A 14,975-nucleotide genomic window follows, 5' to 3' on the forward strand; every position below is an offset into this window, starting at 1 on the left:
TGGTTCAACGATATTGTCTTGCCTCCCACCGGCATTTGACCCATTTCAGTTTGCATACAGACAGACGACGCCATTGTTACAGCCCTCCACGCCACCATCTCCAACCTTGAACACCAGGGGAATTACGCTAGACTGCTCTTCATTGACTTTAGCTCTGCTTTTAATACTATACTCCCAGACAGACTGACAAAAAACTGCTGGACATTGCTGTTGGATCAGAAACTTCCTCTCTGACTGTGTCCAGAGAGTCAGAGGGAGTCCCCATCTCTCCACAGCTCTCACCATCAACATTGGCTCACCTCAAGGCTGTCTGCTTAGCCCCCTTCTGGTGGCCAATCAAGCTGTGTCGGAGCAGAGCGAAGCAGAGCTTGTGTCTTTTCATCACAGATAAGCAGAATATTAAAACATTAACGAAACAATAACGTAAAGTGGAGTTTGGATTTAAACAACGGATTTGTGCTGGAAAACTAGATACATTCCAAGGGGAAACTAAGGCACCCAGGAGGATAAGGTTTTCTTTTGACTACCAACGACATGTCCAGAAGAGGAAGAAAAACAAAATCCTTCTGTGAACGCTGTCAGATCTATCAACAAGAAATAAAGAAACTACAAGCACGAGTATTTGCCTCAGAAACTGAAAATGAGCTTCACAAGACCCTTCCGGTGGTAAAAAGCCTACAATTACTATAAATGAGACAACTAACAGTGACATAGACTGTAATGATGATGTGTCCTTTCTTAAACTTTGAGCGGAGGAACTACGGGTTAAACCAAAGCGGAAAGACGAAATAACTGTCATGGTCAGAACACGAGATGAACCCAGATGCTGTAACAGGCATGTAGGTGGAAAGGTAAGTAATGAGTTTTATTTTGAAAGGCCAGCGGATCTTGATGGGTGGTGAGTCTTGGAGTTGTGATGCAGCCAAGACTGTGACGAAGATGAGGTTTTCAGAGTTCGTGGTGAGGACTTGGTTGAATCGAGACGTAGGACCAAGATTCGGGGCGTGACAGGAGCGTATAGTCAGCAGCGTGGCAGGATTTACTTGGCTAAGACGAGGCTGGCGTTCCTGGCTGCGGCGAGGCAGGAGTTCTTGGCTGTGGCGTGGCTGGAGCGTTTGGCTGTGGCATGGCCGGAGTTCTTGAGGAGCGCTTGGATTTTCAGCTTCTGCTCGAGGTGGTGGAAGACTCTGGTGACTCTCGTGGGATGAATGACCTGAGGCATAGCAAAACAAGGTAAGCATGGAGTAACAAGACAAGGGGCCAGACGTAGAGCTAACGAGACTAAGCACCATCAGGGTTAACAAACTAGCGAAGAATGCTGGAGCTGGGTCTCCTTAAGAAGAGCAGGATCATGATGAGTTGAGCAGTCACAGCTGTGAGTCAGAAGCAGAGCTGGGAGGGGGAGGAGCGCTGACAGGGCACCATGACAATAACATCTGTATTAAAGATTACAAACAGATTTGTACCTCTATTACAGTGTGAATTTAAAGAACAAAGAGAAATTGGATCAATTTCGCCGAATAGGAATCATAATGTTGACAACAAATCACAGGCAGAAAGAAAATCTTTGCCAGACGTCAGGGTCAGAGATACACTGAAGAATGCAAACTTTTTGCTGCCTGAGTTCTACTGTTCCAGTGATTACAGGACTCTTATCTCAAGTCTTGTACCAAGGACTTAAACGATAAATTATCCATGTAGGTGCTGCTGATATCAGAAAAAAACAATCTGAACAGTTGAAAAAAGACTTCATATAGTTATTTGAAGAGATTGACAAAGTAGAGGTTGAAGCATTCAACCTCTTCTTTTCCTAACATTGATGGGATGTCACTTAATTCTAGCCGGCTGTTTCAGCTGAACACATGGCTGTCCAGAGAGTGTGCTTCTGGAGGACTCCATTACATCACAACCAAATTTTATGCAGAACAAGGGAAAGGTACTTTTCTGAAATCATTAAAAGTTGCAGCAGCAACTCTCGTGTCTTATTCGCAACAGTAAACAAATTAACAAACCCTCCAGCACAGCTGCCATTAGAACTGGTTTGTAGATCTAAATCTAATGAGTTTGCTGTATTTTTGAATAACAAGGTTCAAGGCATTAAAAAAGCCATAAACTCCACAACACAAGTAACTACCCAACATGGGTGGCTGTTGGGTAGTTACTTGTGTCACTCTAAGCTGACTCACTTTATACCTGTAACTGACAAAACTGTCCAAGAGATCATCACCTGTCTTAGTTCGTCTAAATGCTGCCTCGATGTGTTACCCACCAGATTTCTAAAGCCTGTACTGAACAGCACCAATTACTGAAATAGTTAACATGTCACTTCAATCTGGAACATTTCCTGAGGCCTTAAAAACTGCAGTCATTAAACCTCTCCTGAAGAAGAGCAGTCTTGATGTCACAGTATTGAACAATAACAGACCCATCTAAAACTTGCCATTTTTAGGGAAAGTCCTTGAAAAAGTTGTTTACAGACAGCTCACTGATTTTCTCTAAATAAATAATTCATTTGATGTTTTCCAGTCAGGTTTTAGACCCCATCATAGCACAGAAACCGCTCTTATCAAGGTAACTAACGACATCCGCCTAAACACTGACACTGGCAAAGTCACTGTCTTAACCCTTGTGCTATCTTAGATGACCCCACCCAAACATTGACGTGTGCACCCTACCATGACAAAGGTGAAAAGATTTCATGTAACCCATGGAAACCAGTGCAGATCACAAAGCATTGAAGAAAAAAAGGTTCAGCGCACTGTCTAGTGGGTCTAGATGACCCAACTCCCATTGTTAAAGTGCCTAGGATAGCACAAGGGTTAATCCTGCTAGACCTGGGCGCTGCTTTTGATACTGTTGATCATAAGATCCTTTTACACAGAATTCAAGACTGGGTTGGAGTTTCTGTCTCTGCCCTTAGTTATTTCAAATCCTATCTAGAAGACAGGAAATATTTTGTTGAAATTGGGGGGTGTCTCAGACTGCATGGCCTTAAACTGTGGTGTGCTCCAGGGATCAATCCTGGGACCCCTTTTGTTCAACCTCTACATGCTGCAACTAGGTCAGTTAATTCGCAGTAATAACATATCTTATCACAACTTTGAAGATGATACTCCGATCTATGTATCACGGACAGCAGGAGAATATGGGCCAGTGGATTCACTTAGTTGTTGCATCCAACAGATCAGTGCTTGGATGCAAAACAACTTTCTCCAGCTAAACTCAGACAAGACTGAAGTCATCATCTTTGGTCCACAGAAACAAAGAGTTAGCAGTTACCTTCCCTCTCTGTCTCTAAAAGCTTCAAATCAAGTCAGAAACCTAAGGGTAATCATGGACTCTGACCTGAACTTTAACAGCCATATCAAGTCAGTAACATCACCAGCATTTTACCATCGAAAAAACATTGCCAACATCAAAAACATTGTGTCAAAGCCAGACCTGGAGATACTTATTAATGCGTTTGTCTCCAGTAGGTTAGATTACTGTAACGGCCTGCTCCCTGGCCTTCCCAAACGAGCTGTAAAACAGCTTCAGTATATCCAGAACGCTGCTGTTTGAGTCCTGACTTGAAACAGGAAGTACCAGCACATCAGTCCTGTGCTCAGGTCTCTAGAATGGCTTCCTGTAGCTTAAATAATACAGTAGACTTTAAAGCACCTCTGCTTGTTAACAAGTCTCTCCATGGCCTTGCACCAATGTATATCTGTGAGATGTTAGTGCCATATGAACCATCTTGGAAACTGAGGACCCCAGGGACCAGCCTCCTACAGGTGCCCAGAGTCAGGACTAAACAAGGGGAATCAGCAATTCAATCTTATGCAGCTAAAAGCTGGAAAAGTCTCACTGAGGTTGTGAGACAGGCCTCTACTGTGTTATGGTTTAAATCTAGACTCAGACATTCCGGTTTAGCCGTGTTTATAACTGAAGGGTCCTTTTTGACACCGTTTTCATTTTCTTTTCTATCTTCTTTCTTGTAACCCTTGTGCTATCCTAGGCACTTTGACATTGGGAGTTGGGTCATCTAGACCCACTAGACAGTGCGCTGAACCTTTTTTCTTCAATGATTTGTGATCTGCACTGGTGTCCATGGATTACATGAAATCTTTCCACCTTTATCCACCTTTGTCATGGTAGGGACAACACATCAATGCAAGGGTGGGGTCATCTAAGATAGCACAAGGGTTAAGGGTTTTTTTCGACAGCTCCATTGAGTTTCCTATGAAGGCTCTTAGAGTTCTGTTGATGTTATACAGCTCCAAGCATTCAGTGATCCACGTGTGTGGCATTGAGTCATAGGCCTTCTTGTAATCAATCCAGGCTGTGCACAGGTTGGTGTGTTGTGACCTACACTCTTGAGCGACTGTTCTGTCAACCAGGAGTTGGTGTTTGGCTCCTCTGGAGTCTCTACCAATGCCCTTCTGTGTGTTGCTCATGTATTGATCCATGTGCCTATTTATCTTGGTTGCAATGATGCCTGACAGGAGCTTCCATGTTGTGGACAGTAGTTGGATGGGACTGCACTCTTTGAGGGATCCTTCTGGATTAGGATCGTTCGCCCTTCCGTTAACCATTCGGGTGAATCCCATCTCTTAGCAGCTGGTTCATTTGTGCTGCCAGGCTCTCGTGGAGTGCGGTGAGTTTCTTTAGCCAGTAGGCATGTATCATGTCAGGGTCTGGTGCTGTCCAGTTTTTCATACCTGGGACTCTTTCTTGGATGTCTGCCACTGTGATGGATACTGGATTCTGTTCAGAGAGGTTGCTATGTTCTTTTCTCAGAGAGACCAGCCACTGGGCATTGCTGTTATGTGCTGCCTCTTTCTCCCATATGCTTTTCCAGTACTGTTCAGTTTCCAGCCTTGGTGGGTCTGCTCGGCTGTTTTGACCCTGCCACTGAGCGTACACTTTCGCAGGCTGAGTTGGGAAGAGCCTGTTTATCCGTCTGGCTTCATTGTCTCTTGTGTACCTCTTTAGGCGGCTGCCCAAGGCTAGGAGCCTTTGTTTGGCAGTTTCCAGTGCTTTAGGTATGGGCATCTGGCTGTATCTCTTAGGTACTTGGTTTCTCATTGTACCTCTTTGAGCCTCTATCAGCTTACTCACATCCCTCCGAGTTGCTTTAATTTTGGCCTCTAACCGTTGCTTCCATGGTGGGTATTGTTTTCTTCCATGGTTGCTCTTATAGCCAAGCATCTCAAGGATCGCTGCTGCTGAAGTGTAAACCAGTTCATTGGTTTCTGTGTTGTGTTGTTGTGGTAGGAATTGCCCTCAATGCTTCATTCAAAGTTTCCAGAAGACTTTCAGGCGGTACATTACTCAACCGTTGTAGTTGGTGTCGGGATTGCCTAGTGGTCATTCTAGACATGATCTTGTCTTTCAGGTCATTTGCTGCCTTGCTCAGCATATCTGTAGTTGTTGGGGCTAAGTACCCAAGCTCAGAGTGGGAGTGTGGTATAACAGTGGTCCCCAACCTTTTTCATGCCGCGGACCAGTATGACCTCACATAAACTTTCACGGACCGGTCTTTCAAATATAGGCAGATGATTATTGTAGCAATACTAGATTGATGGAGGATCAAATACGTGACAAGACGAACCCTGTGCTTTTATTTTGACACGCTTAACAACTGACATCGCACAGGTGTCATCATCCTCTCCCTTCCCTTTGTATATTATTCCAGCCACTTGATTGTGGCGCTCCATGTATGCTTTCCCTGCCAGCATCTTACACCCTGCAGTTATGTGCTGGATTGTTTCAGGGGCCTCTTTGCACAGCCTACACCTTGGGTCTTGTCTGGTGTGGTAGATCTGAGCCTCTATTGCTCTGGTGCTCAGGGCTTGTTCCTGGGCTGCCAGGATGAGCGCTTCGGTGCTGTCCTGTAGGCCAGCCCTTTCTAGCCATTGGTAGGACTTCTTGATATCAGCCACTTCAGTTATGGTCCGGTGGTACATCCCATGCAGGGGTTTGTCCTCCCATGAGGATCTGTCCACCAGCACTGTATCCTCTGCTCTCCATTGCCTGAGACATTCACTGAGCACACTGTCAGTTGGGGCCTTGAGCTTGATGTACTCATGGATCTTGGATGTTTCATCCTGGATAGTGGCTTCTACGCTCACTAGTCCTCGGCCTCCTTCTTTGCGGCTAGCATACAGTCTCAGGGTGCTGGATTTGGGATGGAACCCTCCATGCATGGTGAGGAGCTTTCGTGTTTTAACATCTGTGGTCTGTATCTCTTCTTTTGGCCATCTTATTATTCCTGCAGGGTATCTGATAACTGGCAGTGCGTAGCTGTTAATTGCCCGGGTCTTATTTTTGCCATTGAGCTGGCTTCTCAGGACTTGCCTTACTCGTTGGAGGTATTTAGCTGTTGCAGCTTTCCTTGTTGCCTGCTCCAGGTTGCCATTTGCCTGTGGAATTCCAAGGTACTTGTAACTGTCCTCGATGTCTGCTATTGTTCCTTCTGGGAGTGAGACCCCCCCTGTGTGGACTACCTTGCCTCTCTTTGTCACCATCCGGCTGCATTTCTCGAGCCCGAATGACATCCCAATGTCAGTACTGTAGATCCTGGTGGTGTGGATCAGGGAGTCAATGTCACGCTCGCTCTTAGCATATAGCTTGATGTCATCCATGTAGAGGAGGTGACTGATGTTGGCCCCATTTCTGAGTCGGTATCCATAGCCAGTTTTGTTGATTATTTGACTGAGGGGGTTGAGACCTATGCAGAACAGCAGTGGGGACAGAGCATCACCTTGGTATATCCCACATTTGATGGACACTTGTGCAAGTGGCTTCCCATTGGCTTCAAGGGTGGTTTTCCACAGCTTCATTGAGTTTCCTATGAAGGCTCTTAGAGTCCTGTTGATGTTGTACAGCTCCAAGCATTCAGTGATCCATGTGTGTGGCATCGAGTCATAGGCCTTCTTGTAATCAATCCAGGCTGTGCACAGGTTGGTGTGTCGTGACTTGCAGTCTTGAGCGACTGTTCTGTCGTCCAGGAGTTGGTGTTTGGCTCCTCTGGAGTCTCTACCAATGCCCTTCTGTGTGTTACTCATGAATTGATCCATGTGCCTATTTATCTTGGTTGCAATGATGCCTGACATGAGCTTCCATGTTGTGGACAGACAGGTTATTGGCCGGTAGTTGGATGGGACTGCACCCTTTGAGGGATCCTTCTGGATCAGGATCGTACCCCCTTCCGTTAGCCATTCGGGGTGAGTCCCATCTCTTAGCAGCTGGTTCATTTGTGCTGCCAGGCGCTCGTGGAGTGCGGTAAGCTTCTTTAGCCAGTAGGCATGTATCATGTCAGGGCCCGGTGCTGTCCAGTTCTTCATACCTGAGACTCTTTCTTGGATGTCTGCCACTGTGATGGTTACTGGATTCTGTTCAGGGAGGTTGCTATGTTCTTTTCTTAGAGAGACCAGCCACTGGGCATTGCTGTTATGTGCTGTCTGTTTCTCCCATATACTTTTCCAGTACTGTTCAGTTTCTAGCCTTGGTGGGTCTGCTCGGATGTTTTGACCCTGCCACTGAGCGTACACTTTTGCAGGTTGAGTTGCGAAGAGCCTGTTTATTCGTCTGGCTTCATTGTCTCTTGTGTACCTCTTTAGGCGGCTGCTCAAGGCTAGGAGCCTTTGTTTGGCAGTTTCCAGTGCTTCAGGTATGGGCATCTGCCTGTATCTCTTAGGTACTTGCTTTCTCATTGTACCTCTTTGAGCCTCTGTCAGCCTACTCACATCCTTCCGAGTTGCCTTGATTTTGGCCTCTAACCGTTGCTTCCATGGTGGGTACTGTTTTCTTCCATGGTTGCTCTTGTAGCCAAGCATCTCAAGGATCGCTGCTGCTGAAGTGTAAACCAGTTCATTGGTTTCTGTGTTGTGTTGTTGTGGTAGGAATTGCCCTCAATGCTTCATTCACAGTTTCCAGTAGACTTTCAGGTACGTCACTTAACCGTTGTAGTTGGTGTCGGGGTTGCCTAGTGTTCATTGTAGACATGATCTTGTCTTTCAGGTCAGTTGCTGCCTTGCTCAGTGTAATTGTGGTTGTTGGGGCTGTGTACCCAATCTCAGGGTGGGAGTGTGGCATAATCTCCTCCCTGACCTGTTTTTCTGGCTCTCCCGTGGCATTGTATTGTATCGCTTCAATTTCAAGTTGTGATAGGAGTTGCCGTTTGTGGATGTTAGAGCACTGAGCTACCAGTTGTTTGGCAGTTAGCTTGATTGTGTGTTTTGAAGCATCCATTCATTCCACATTCTCTGCATATAACCCCTCTGGGTGGGATTACTTGAGTAGTAGCATTCTAACAGAACCTTGTTCTCACATCTAGTCCATTTCCGTCTTGTTCCAGTAGCCCACTTTCCATCAGGGTGCTCTGGTTCCTCAGCACCTGACGCAGACCTTGTTTGGCCGGGCGACGTCTGAGCCGGCATGACATGTGGTTCATTGTCTCTCATGTTGTGAGGTAGGCATTAACGTTAAGGGTCTTGCCCAAGGACCCTCACTGGGTGATGTAATCGCCCGTCTTTGTTATGGTAATTGCCCCATTTCCATTGTTATGGTTATTGTTATGGTAAATATATATATATATATATATATATATATATATATATAGCAGTGATCTTCTCCCAGGGACTTGACGTGCCGTTGTCAGAAATGCGACTTTCTGATGACAGACAGAATTTGCGCTCAGTGTATTTAAACACGCATGTGCAGTGACCTATGTATTAGAAGATGTCCGATTGGCCATTCTGCATGTCAATCAAGTCCCGTACTTCTCGGTAGGATTTTGATTGTCTGGTGGATTTTTTAAAATTACTTTTTTTTTTTTTTATTTATCTTTGCTGGCCTGCGATCTACCCTCATGTCTTGAAGATCGACCGGTTGATCGCGATCGACATAATGAGCACCCCGGAATAGACGGATGTGACAGAAAATTGGGCAATTTTTCAAACTAAAACATTTTTCAGATTCTGAAATAACTAAAACGGAAACAATGCAAGTTATTTCTTCTTTCTGTGTGGCCTGGTACCAAATTGGTTTCAAGCATCCATTCATTCCACATTCTCTGCATGTAACCCCTCTGGGTGGGATTACTTGAGTAGTAGCACTCCAACAGATCCTTGTTCTCACATCTAGTCCATTTCCGTCTTGTTCCAGTAGCCCACTTTCCATCAGAGTGCTCTGGTCCCCCAGCACCTGACGCAGACCTTGTTTGGCCGGGCGACGTCTGAGCCGGCATGACATGTGGTTTATTATCTCTCATGTTGTGAGGTAGGCAGTAGCGTTAAGGGTCTTGCCCAAGGACCCTCACTGGGTGATGTAAATTGCTCGCCATTGTTATGGTAATTGCCCCATTTGTCCTGACATTAAGGAATTAAAATCTATCTCGTTCCCACAGATTAATATCTCATTCCCACAAATTAATTTCTAGTTCCCACAGATTAATATTTTGTTCCCACAAATTAATATCTTGTTCGCATAAAATAATATTCCGTTCCCACAGGATATTATTCCGTTACCTTGAAATACTATTTCGTTTCCTCGAAATGATTTATTCGTGCGAACGCAATAATTATTCACGTCATAAGTCATTCATTAACACGATATCGCTCTCCGTCCGAACATTCATTCGATCAAGAAAGGAAAAAGAAAAACAAGAATTATCAATTTATTATTGTCTCAATGAATATAAGAAAAATATCATAACATTTATGATACGTAGGCTTGCTGCTTTGCTATACGATTCACCGGACTTAGCTCCGCCGCGGAGCTCTTTTGCGTGTAATGCCGGCATTCGGGCAGCTGGCTGGCCGGTAGACAGACAGCCAGCTGATATTGTAGTTTAGGGTCGAATAGGAATAATAATATTCAGGACTTGTCTTTTATTAACATACTCTTTAGCAGTCGCTTTACATCCGAAGGCTAGATTACATGCTAACTACTAGCCGATCATTTATGCTGTTATTCATGTCATAGATTTACAGAAGATACCTTCACATTTCTGTCTGTGTGTCTCATTACATGGCATTGAAGACACGGTGGATGTTTAGAGATCAGATTTTTTTATTTTAAAAAGCACAAAAGCATTGGTAATAAGATTCATATCCTGGTACGCTCTCCGTCCATCTTGCTGCAAAAGCCGCTTTCTGCCGCTACTTCCGTGTCTCTGTGAACATTCAATAGGGGTAAAAATAAAAGCAAGAATGATCGATCTATTATTGTCTCGATGAAAATCAGAAAAATATGATAAGATTAGGCTGGCTGCTTCACCTAGCAGACTTTGCTCTTGGCTCCTAGCAATACAAACATGGCTGTGAGCAATATCACGTCATGCATCACGCGTACCCAAGATCCATTTCGACCAATCACCGTGTCCCTGTGACTGAAGTGTAACAAGACCAACGATTATTATTTTGGTTATTTATCTTTGCATCTACTCTCATGTCCTTCAAGATCGACCGCTCGAAGGCGATCAACGTAATGAGCACCCCTGGCTTAGACTGTTGACATGAAGACAATGAATGAACTTAAAGCAAAGAAATTTAGAGGCAAACCCATGTGACATTTCTCCAGTAGACCTTTTGAGAAAATCTGGCTTGACGCAAACCAGCTTTACAGCCTCTTTGCCCCAATTCTAGATCTGTCATGGTTTGGGTTTCTTTTTATTGGTTTTTGCTTTCTATCTTGTTCTGCCATGTTTGAGTTCTATTTCCTGTTTTATTTTAAAAGGTTTCCTGTTTAATCATGTTCTTGAGTTTTACTTCCTTGGTTCCCAATCTGCCCTGATCATGTTCACCTGTGTCATGTCTGTCTTGTCTGTATATAAGTCTTGTCTCTGCCTTCCTCTTGTGCTGGTCCATTAATGTCTCATGTAATGTCCCTAATGTAATGTCTCCACCGTCTCTTCCCTGACTCCCTTCTGCCATGTTCATGTTCATGTTTTACCACAGTGAGTTTTAGTTTTTGTTTCCCTGCTCTGCAGCGCTTTTGGTTAAGATTAAATCCCCCTGCCCTGCAACCGTGTGCTTCCGTCTCTGCTTTCTGGCTCCTTCACGCTCACCAGCCCCCCCAACCTGACAAGATCAGTGTTTTTCAACCTTTTTTGAGGCAAGGCACACTTTAACCTTGACAAAAATCCTGCGGCACACAAGCATTCAAAATTTGAAAAGGAGAAACTCATGGTATGTATTGATCTACAGCCCCTCTGCAATCTCACGTGCATTTTTGTGATAATTGTGGCAGAAAAAGCTGGAAGCTGCAAATGTTTTTCCTAAAAGATGTAATAAAGGTTAAGTTAGTTTTCAGCAATAATTTTTTATGAAATTATTTGAAATTTTACCCTGGTATATGTTTTATCCTCCAGTTTACTGACATGCAATTTTATGTAACCTCACAAAAAAACAAATATATGCTTTCTAAATTTTTAGATTTATTTTTCAAATGTTGGTGCAAAGGCAACTGTAATTTTTAACAATATGATCACAATATGTTTGAATATTACACAAAAAAATCATATTTGTTTTCTGTAGCTACACAAAAAGTGAAACATGTTGAAGTTTTATTAATTTTTCTCATCTTAATTAAAGATGAAGTCTTTGAAAACTTTAACAAAAATGTTTTATTTCTTTTTAGATGATTAAATTGTTTCAATTTAGTTTAATTGTGTCTGTTGGCCACTTCACCTTAATCCTGTTTCTAAAATGTTATTACTTCTTCTTAAGTTAAACATATAAAATAATCCAACGTTCTTAGAAAAGTGTTTCAGTTAGAAAGATAACTTGGACCAAACTCTGGGATGTTTGGCTGTTAAGAAACACAAACCTTGAACTGTTGACCTCTGATTTCATCCAGAAGATTTAAAAACTGTTTGTGTGTTCGTTGTGGTTTCAAGACGTTTAACAACGAAGACTCATTATGCGCTGAGACGCTGTCACTTTAACCCAATGCATCAATAGCCGCCGAACTCAGACAGACTCTCTTCTCTGAGCTTCATTGTTTTGTTCACTTGTTCCACGGTCTGATACCGGATTCTGTGGAAAGCTACACCGCTAAAGACGAGCTTTAGCTGGTATTTTTGTTGGAACTGAGAGACTTTAAGAGCAGAATCAGAACAAGGAAGTGAAGACTTTAACCCCTTCTGATTGGTCAGACTGATGCCGCGTGATTAAGCCTCCAAAAATGATTGGTGGAGATAGTCAAAAGGGGCGGGACTTTTCCAAAAACAGCAGGACCTGCGGCTAAATCGCGGTACCGTCATTCTTATCAAAATGTCTTTAATAGATTCAAATAAACACAAAGAAAAAAGTATTTTACGATCTTTCATATTCCTAACTTCTCAGTGTTTTATCAGGGTTTGTTTGGATGAACAAAGAGTTGATATCCTGGAGATGATAAATGTTTTTAGATCAGTTAATGAGAGTAATTTCCCACGGTTGAAAAACACTGTTTTAGACTCTGTCTTAGAGATGATGATTTGCCGTCTCATCCGCCAGATGAAGAACAGTGTTTTATTGGCTTTTAAACTAAACAGTGTGTTTTCAGCAGACACAACAAAGTCCTTACAGGCACCGCAAATACTTCATCTTATAAAAAAATGTATAAGTAGTCATTTACAGGAGAAATTTTATGCTTTGCTGGATCTCCTGATGTGAAAGCTTTTCTTGTAAAGAAAAACAAGCTTTGAATCAAAGGACAAGACGAACTGGAAAGTTAGACAAAGGCTAAATGTCAAAGCCAGAAGAGAGGACCCATCTGATCGCATTATAAAATGACACTCAACAGTTTGGAAAAGGTTTTTATGTGCTCAGTTTTCTTCAGTCACGTGGTCCACGCGACATGAAAACATGACTATAGGTTTTTTTTCTCCCACTTGTGGTTAAAAATTGTCCTAAAAGGAGATTTAAAAAAAAGTATGTTTGCAGAATTTACTGCGATCAGTCACTTCTCTTGAATATCATGTTGCTTAAATCTGTCTACCCAACCAGTTAACAGCAACTCAGTGCTTTCATGCTTTAGCAGAGATTCAAGTTTGAAAACTTTTTTACATCATCTTATGGCGATATCAAATTAGCTGCGGATGCGTTATAATTTTATCGTAACAAGATTCAATTCAATTTACCATAAATGATGATGATGAGATTCATTCTAATTAGATATAAACTAGAACAGAAACAACAAAAGGAGGATTTAAAAAACTCCAAATCGGCTAAGAAGACGTTCAGATTCAGACCTGTACATAACAGTGATTGTTCAAAGTAACAAACCTTAATTTTTTCACTAAGGCGGGAAAATGTGTGTCATGATTTCAGGGTCTACTTCAAAGGACATTTTCCAATTTTCCAAAGCAACCACTCTTTACTAAATACTATAAATGTATTCAGCTTTAGATAAACTTTCATTCTGTGCAGCAAGAGCCAGCCATTTTTATTTTCTGCAAATGTTCTTAAATATTTATCTAACACGAATTGACAAACGTTTAACTGAAATGTAAGCTGTACTGAAGCACTCGACCACAAGAGGGCGTCCTTCACAAAGGTACCTTGCTCTAGCATTTTTTACGTCTTCGTGTGACAAAAGTTTTTATCAGTTTCTATGATTAACAATGACAGAAAAATCTCTCTGTTTCACAGATCTGAACTAGGCAGACTCACAATACTGTCACGGATCTTATTAAAAAGTTTGATGCAGACATTAGCCACGTCCTGCTTTTGATTCGAATTTTTTGAACTTTCTGACTTTTTTACTGTCCAAGAAAAAATGAATAATAATATCAGCAAGTACAGTAGATAAAATTCATAAACTCCAAAGCTTTATAAGATGTTTTTGAGTAAATAAAGTTAGATCACAGCATAATTCCCATGTTCTGCTTTTCTGATTGCATCTAATATATGGTGTAGATCCTGAAAATGCATATACCAGTATCATAATTAGATGCTGAATCAATTATCCAAGGTTTAACACAGAACATAGAGTTTTTCTCTGCAAAAAAAAAAAAGTTTTGAACATTTTATCTTAACATTGGAGACACAAAAAGTAAATATTTTTGTTTTTTCCGAAAGAAATTACAACTTTAACATGTTATCAGCATACAGGATTATGCTGACTACGTGACTGGATATATCAGCACTTGTGTGGAGAACATTGTGCCCACCATCCAAGTCAGGAAGTTTCCTAATCAGAAGCCCTGCGGATAAACAGCCATGTACGTCACATGCTGCGTGCTCGCTCCACTGCATTTACATCTGGCAATGAGTCCGAGTACAAAGCTGCGAAGTACGGCCTGAGGAAGGCCATCACAGCAGCAAAGAGGCAGTACAGAGAGAAGCTGGATGGCTTCTATTCTACTGCTGACTCTGGCCGCATGTGGAGGGGCCTACAGCACATCACGGACTACAGAAGCAGCACCAGCAACATCAGTGCTGCAGACAGCCTGCCCGACGAGCTCAATGCATTCTACACCCGCTTTGAGACGCCCACCCCCCACACGGAGGGACCATTATACTCTTGGACAATTACATACAATACATCCCATCATCTGTGACTGGCTCCTGGACTTTTTGACTGGCAGGCCTCAGTCTGTCAGAATAGGGAACAGGACTTCAGCCAGCATCATCTCTAACATTGGCACACCACAGGGCTGTGTTCTCAGCCCAATCCTCTACACCCTGTTCACCCATGACTGTGTGGCCTCTCACAAGGACAACATCATCCTGAAGTTCGCCGACGACACCGCTGTGATAGGACGCATCACTGGCGGGGACGAAGCAGCCTACAGGAGGGAGGTGGCCAGTCTGGTGACATGGTGTGAGGACAACAACCTCACCCTCAACACAGACAAGACAAAGGAGATGATAGTGGACATGAGGAAGGAGAAGAGGAACCCTCATCAGCCGCTTCTTATCCGAGGTCTGGAAGTGGAGAGGGTGAGCAGCTTCAGATATCTGGGGGTCCACCTCAGCCAGGACCTCACCTGGACACTAAAC

This window comes from Oryzias latipes, chromosome 17 (genome assembly GCF_002234675.1).
Source record: "Oryzias latipes chromosome 17, ASM223467v1".
NCBI classification, from domain to species: domain Eukaryota; kingdom Metazoa; phylum Chordata; class Actinopteri; order Beloniformes; family Adrianichthyidae; genus Oryzias; species Oryzias latipes.